This window comes from Chlorocebus sabaeus, chromosome X, assembly GCF_047675955.1.
Source record: "Chlorocebus sabaeus isolate Y175 chromosome X, mChlSab1.0.hap1, whole genome shotgun sequence".
Taxonomy (NCBI): domain Eukaryota; kingdom Metazoa; phylum Chordata; class Mammalia; order Primates; family Cercopithecidae; genus Chlorocebus; species Chlorocebus sabaeus.
The window spans coordinates 27,325,254-27,332,501 of record NC_132933.1 but is presented as its reverse complement, the minus strand read 5'-3'; positions in this window follow the sequence as shown (position 1 = coordinate 27,332,501).

The following is a 7,248-nucleotide window of genomic DNA, read 5'->3' as shown; positions in this document are numbered from 1 at the left end:
GCTGTGCTGGCTACAGAAGAAAAATCCTTCTGCTTCAGAAAAGGAGAGTGAAAAGTCAAGGGGAGTTTGTCTTAAACCTTAGGTATCAGCATGGCTACAGTGGGGTATTGCACCAAGATGGCACTTGGAGCCCCCAATTCCAGAACGTGACTCTTGGACTTTGTTTTTTGACTGCCGTGGGCCAGAGGGGAGCCCACTGCCTTGAAGAGTGTGTCTCAGGCCCGGCAGCATTCACCACAAGCTGACTGACGAGACCTTGGGCCTTAAGGGAACATCCATGGTAGTGTGGCAGTGCTCTCTTCATGGGCCTGTGGTGGTGGCGGCCATGAGGTAAGGTTCCTCTGCCTTTGGAAAGAGGAAAGAAGAGTAGGAAGGACACTGTCATGTGGTCTCATGGTTTAAGTGCCAGGTCAAACACAGTAAAATAGAACACCAGGCAGAATTGTAAGGTTTTTCACATTAGTCTCTTATTCCAGGATGGCACTTCTGGACCCACCCAGGACCTGAGGGAATTCACCAGACTGAAGTGAAAGACATAGGCCTGGCGGCTTTGCCATCTGCTTATTGTGGAACCCCAGGGCCTTAGTGAACATAGGCAGTAGCCAGGGATAGATTATGGCAGGCCTTGAATGAGAACCAGGGCTGTGCTGGATTCAGGTTTGACACAGTGCAGTCCTAGTGGTGCAAACCATAGGTCATGCTTGTGTCACCCCACCTCCAGCTTTAGGTAGCTCAAAATTGAGAGAGAGACTCTGTATGTTTAGGAGAAAGTAAGGGAAGAGAAAAAGAGTGAGTCTCTGCCTGGTAATCCAGAGAGTTTTCCCAGATCTTGTACAAGACTCTCAAGGTGGTACCTCTGTTACAGGTAGTTAGTCAGGCATGAGCCAGGCAGAAGAGGGCTCCCCCAACCCACCCACCAGGAATGTCAGGTGATCAGGTTCAACAGTTATCACATTGCCTCCCTAAAAAATGATAATTCCGCAGTCAGAGCCAGGGAGAGACAATATCCTGTTGATCCACAGCTATTAACGTTAAAGTGTTAATTGAATGCAGGCAGCAGGGTGAAGGAAAAAGGGGTTCCAATAAAATTTCAGGTATTGAGTGAGTGAGCTCAAGAATGACCATTAAGTGACAAAATGACAGAGCATGACCTTCACGGAGCACTCCACCAGAAAAGGGAATGAATCCTCAGATGGGCAAGTGTACAATTTCCTAAATTGTGCATGCTCAATTGCTAAGAGTAAGGAAGGCACTGCACATGCAGGTAGCCCACATTAAAGGAAGAATCATGGGAGAGGGGTGCAAGATGCCAGCCTATAAAGTCCTAGGATCACAGTAAAACGGGGCACTTGTTCTTTCAGTCACCCACTTGGATCCCTTCCAAGTTCACTTTTATTTCTTTCCTGCTCTCAAGGTTTTTAATAAACTTCCACTCTTGCTCTGAAACTTGCCTTGGTCTCCTTTTCTGCCTTATGCCCCTCAGTAGAATGCTTTCTTCTGAGGAGGCAAGAATTGAGGTTGCTGCAGAGCCATATGAATTAGCTGCCAGTAACTCAAATACCTTCCACCAGTCACACCTGTAGAAGTCTGCAAATAACACAGCATTACTGGGCTTGGGGTGGTGCCAAAAACAGATACAGCTTATATCACAACCCCAAGACTCTTCAAGTATCTGGAAAACCTTTTCAGGAAGGATAGGTATGTGAATTCTGAAAATCTGAGACAGGTCTCAGTTAATTTAGAAAATTTATTTTGTCAAGGTTGAGGACGTGTGCCCATGACACAGTCTCAAGAGGTCCTGACAACGTGTGCTCAAGGTGGTCAGGGCACAGCTTGGTTTATACATTTCAGGGAGGCATGAGACATCAATCAATATATATAAGATGTAGATTGGTTCTGTCTGGAAAGGCAGGTCAACTCAAAGAGGGAGGGGGCTTCCAGGTCACAGGAAGGTGAGAGACAAACAGTTGCATTATTTGGAGTTTCTGATCAGCCATTCCAAAGGAGGCAATCAGATATGCATTTATCTCAGTGAGCAGAGGGATGACTTTGAATAGAATGAGGGGCAGGTTTGCCCTAAGCAGTTCCCAGCTTTACTTTTGCCTTTAGCTTAATGATTTTTGGGACCCCAAGATTTCAAGATTTATTTTCCTTTCACAGGTACAAACCAAACAAGCCTAGACCATGAAGACTACAATAAATACCGAACTCCTCAATGCCCAGAAACAGACAAACATCTACAAGTATCAAGACAATCCAGGAAAACACGATCTCACCAAATGAACTAAATAAGGCACCAGGGATCAACTCTGGAGAAACAGGGATATGCGATTTTTCAGAAAGAGAATTCAAAATAGGTGTGTTGAGGAAACTCCAAGAAATTCAAGATAATATGGTGAAGTAATTCAGAATTCTGTCATATAAATTTAACAAGGTGATTGAAATAAAAACAATCGGTAAGAAATTCCAAAGCTGAAAAAATGCAATTGGCATACTAAAGAATGCAATCATGTCTTCTAATAGCAGAATTAATCAAGCAGAAGAAATAATTAGTGAGCTTGAAGACAGTCTATTTGGAAATACACAGTCAGAGGAGACAAAAGAAAAAAGAAACGACTTGTACCCATTATGTAGATTGGGAAAAAAACTCTTAATATTGTAAGGATACAAATACTTCCCAAATTAATTTATTGATAATTGCTGTGAAAATAATGATAGCAAATTTGGGGAATAAAGAGATGTGAGAATGTGATATTAATGTCAGTGTAGAAGAAAAAGCTTTTAAAATAGATGAGAAAATACAATAAAATGCTAAAAATATCCCCCAATATAAGGATAAATTTAGCAATTTTTAAAGGCAGTATTATATTATCAATAGGGAAATTAAAGATTAGCCAGTAAGCAGTATTAATTAGGACAATTGGTTAGTTATTTTCCAAATGTTACAGTCACTTTTCACCAATCACCAAAATTAATTTGATGTGGATTAGAAAGGTAAATGTTTGATAAATAAATATCTTAAAAACATACTAGTTGTGCAATATTAGAATAGAGAAGACCTCTCTAAGCAACAACAAAGTATATCTTAAGAAAAAATACCATGTTACATATAGTGTTGAATAATTAACTTGTTTTTTATTAATATTTAATATTTTATAAATCACCTATATGAAGAAGATTTCAATTCTGGAATCAGAAAAAATATTACTTGTTAGCCCAAACATCAAAAACAATTATCACAAAAGAAAATTGAAGGATACACTTAACAAAAGTGGTGTAACTGGTGTTGCTAAAATCATGCCTTTAGAAAGGCCATATTTTCTGCATATTTGGTTTAAAATTAACAGCGTTAATTAAAAAAAAAATAGAGACAAGAACTGCCGTTTAGTTGTTTCTTGCTCTTCAATTTTCAGGTGGTGGATTGTCCAAAATTATTTTAGCCTTTTAGTCTCTTGTCTTAAAAACACAGTCAAATATTGACCTTAGAACAATGAATCACCCCTTTTGACTACAGAGATTATCTTGTTCAACAAAGTACTTAAATATAGTACATATAATTATTTCCCCAAGACTGCAACAGGGATCCTGTCCGACAAAAAGTAAAAATAGCAACTTCGTTTGATTCTCTGATGCAGAGTTTTTCATTCTCTCTGTCCTGTAAAGTCACTCAAAGTACATTCTTTTTTTCTCTCTCTCCAGACTCCTGACACTTTAATCCCAGAACAGCAACTTTTTACCCAGATAAAATGGACTCCCTAGAAATTATAAGCCTCATCATTATTCAAATAAAATTGCATATGTATGTCAATTCAATTGTCTTCATGTATCAGTGGTATTTCTCAGTCAGCAAGTAACCAGACTGTAGACTTTTTCATTTTCATCTACTTTAAAGTGCAATTGTTCAGCTAATGAAATAACTGTAGCCCAACGAAATACTCAACTTTGAAGTAAAGCATTGTGGTTTGGTGGATATTTTTATTTAAGAATATTTAAAATGACATTTCTCTGTACTCAAATGCTACTGCTCATTGTGTTTGATCCAGTCCACTATTGAATCTGTAATTCCACCTTATGAAGAAATGTTTATTGCTACCTTCTCAATTTTCCTGAAGTACCTATTATCAATCTTATCTCACTGGAAGCTTTAATGCTTGAAAATTCCTTGCAAAATATTTAAAATTCTTAATGGAATTTCAGACCCGTGGAGACTGCTGAACAACAAAAATAAATTCAAGTAGAAAAATTCCAGGTTTAAAAATATTTTAAAATATCAATCACGTTTCTTATTATCAGCAAAGTTAAAGTGTGACTGGTGAAATAATTTTAAACATTACCTCTCCCTGTCCACTTACTACATATTGCTTCTAGGGTCATCAAGTTTCAGCTTGAGGAGTGTTTCTTTTATCTTAAAATGTAATTTTGCTTTTGATTCTCATGGACTAGAGTTACTTGTGTTACATAAAATCACATCAAGAACTCACAAAACTTGCCTTATCTTGAACAATATGTTCTCAGAGGTTGGAAGAGAAAGCTATTCCGGGATAACTGTTCAAGTTCCCTTGACTTAACCCATATAATTGGATAATTTAAGTGTGGTCCCCATTTATTGGCCCTAATATTTCTGATAGCTTAAAAAGCTATACATTCAAAATTTGGTAACTTAAATGAGCACAGTTGTTTTAATTGTAAGAAGCCTAAAGAAGTCAAAGAAGGTACCTGATTTTTTGCATGGGTTGGGGAGATAGTAGAGACTCTGGACATTCCTACCCCTCTTTCAACGGAAGCAGCTTCAATTTTATGTGCTACAAATGGTGCCTTTCATGTAACAAGTACACAATGTCTTTTTTAGCTGCTGATGTTTCTGCTGCTGTGTTACATGATGATATTTGCAACCAAAGATTGTCTCAGTAATGCTGATCTGTACTCCGTAAGTATCTATGCTCAATATTGCCTGATACATAGTGGGAACTTGATGTAAATTTGACAAATGAATATGTCCTTTGTTGCATAAGAAATAGGATAGGAATGTGGAAAATTTGTTGGAAATTAGTCTCCACTTCTGGAGAATCAACCCAGAGAATTACAAAGTCACTATGTACTTTCTCCCTCCAGGGAAGCATTGAATCTCCTCGAGATTCCCTCTATAGTTTCCTGAGTGATAGCCAAAGTGTAATTTCTAATACTGTAACATTCTTATAAGGACTAGGTATAAAGACCAGTTAAAGACTCACTAATGATTAACATTAGGATATTTTTCACAGTAAAATTATGCATGTTTAATTATTTATGAGATATGGATATAATATGGGGGAAATAAGGACATTCAATGTGATAGAAAATGTTACATCTACATTTGAACATACTTTTTAATATGCAAACTTAACTGTGTTATGTACTTAGAAGACGCAAAGCTACCCAAGAGGTTGCTTTTGTCATCAAGTAGTGTATACTATACAGAAATACGTAAAAATTTTAAAGTCAAGAGTCTGCTGGAATGAGATATGGATGCATACACACACACACACACACACACACTCATACACACATAAATAAAACAAACATATTCCACTGATTAAACACACACTTAACTACATGTTCTGTACATGACTGCTGAAACTCAAAATCAAATGTTGGGTCAGAAAAGTAAATAAACAATTGCAGTAGAGTCTGATGATGTGTCTGACATACAATCCTACGGAAACAGACGAGATGTACAGCAGCCCAATTCTACGGGCTGTACCTGTAAAGCTGAGGTGTTAAGGTTGGATAAGAGTTTACTAGAATTAATTGGATAAAGTATTACAGATAAAAAGAGCATGTTGAACCCGGGAACAATGGCCAAATAGGAACAGCTCCAGTCTACAGCTCTCAGCGAGACCAATACAGAAGGTGGGAGATTTCTGCATTTCCTAGTGAGGTACTTCGATCATCTCATTGGGACTGGTTAGACAGTGGGTGCAGCCCATGGAGGGCAAGCAGAAGTAGGGTGGGGAATTGCCTTACCCATTAAGTGGAACTCCCTCCCATAGCCAAGGGAAGCCATGAGGGATTGTGCCATGAGGGATTGTGCCATGAGGGATGGTGCTATCGAGCCCAGATACTACGCTTTTCCATTGTTTTTTGCAACCCGCAGACCTTTCAAGCCCAAAACTGGGAGGCCATTTTGATAGACATCAAACTAGCTGCAGGAGTATTTTTTTACACCCAAGTGGTGTCTGGAATGCCAGTGAGACAAGCCGTTCACTCTTCTGGAAAGGAGGCTGAAGCCAGGGAGCCAAATGATCTTGCTCAGCAGATCTCACCCCCATGGAGTCCAACAAGCTAAGATCCACTGACTTGAAATTCTCACTGCCAGCACAGCAGTCTGAAGTAGACCTGGGATGCTAAAGGTTGCGGGGGGAGGGGCATCCACAATTACTGAGACTTGAGTAGGTGGTTTTCCCCTCACAGTGTAAACAAACCCACTGGGAAGTTTGGACTGGGCAGAGCCCACCACAGCACAGCAAAGTCACTGTAACCAGACTAATTCTCTAGTTTCCTCCTCTCTGGGCAGGGCATCTCTGAAAGAAAGGCAGCAGCCCCAGTCAGGGGCTTATAGATAAAACTCCCATCTCCCTGAGACAAAGCACCTGGGGGAGGGGGCAGCTGTGGACACAGCTTCAGCAGACTCAAATGTTCCTGCCTGCCAGCTCTGAAGAGAACAACTGATCTCCTAGCACAGTTGCTTGAGCTCTGCTAAGAGACAGACTGCCTCCTCAAGTGGGTCACTGACCCACATGCCTCCTGACTGGGAGACACCTCCCAGCAGGGGTTGACAGACATCTCATACAGGAGAACTCCAGTTGACTTCTGGCGGGTTCCCTTCTGAGACGAAGCTCCCAAAGAAGGAGCAGGCAGCAATCTTTTCTGTTCTGCAGGTTCCGCTGGTGATACCCAGGCAAACGGGATCTGGAGTGGACCTCCAGCAAACTCCAGCAGACTTGCAGAAGAGGGGCATGACTGTTAGGAAAACTAACAAACAGAAAGCCATAGCATCAACATCAACAAAAAGAATACCCACACAAAATCCCCATCTGAAGGTCACCAACATCGGAGGCCAAAGGTAGATAAATTCATGAAGATGAGGAAAAACCAGTGTAAAAATGCTGAAAATTCAAAAAACCAGAATGCCTTTTGTTCTTCAAAGGATCACAACTCCTTGCCAGCAAAGGAACAAGACTGGATGGAAAATGAGTTTGACAAATTGAC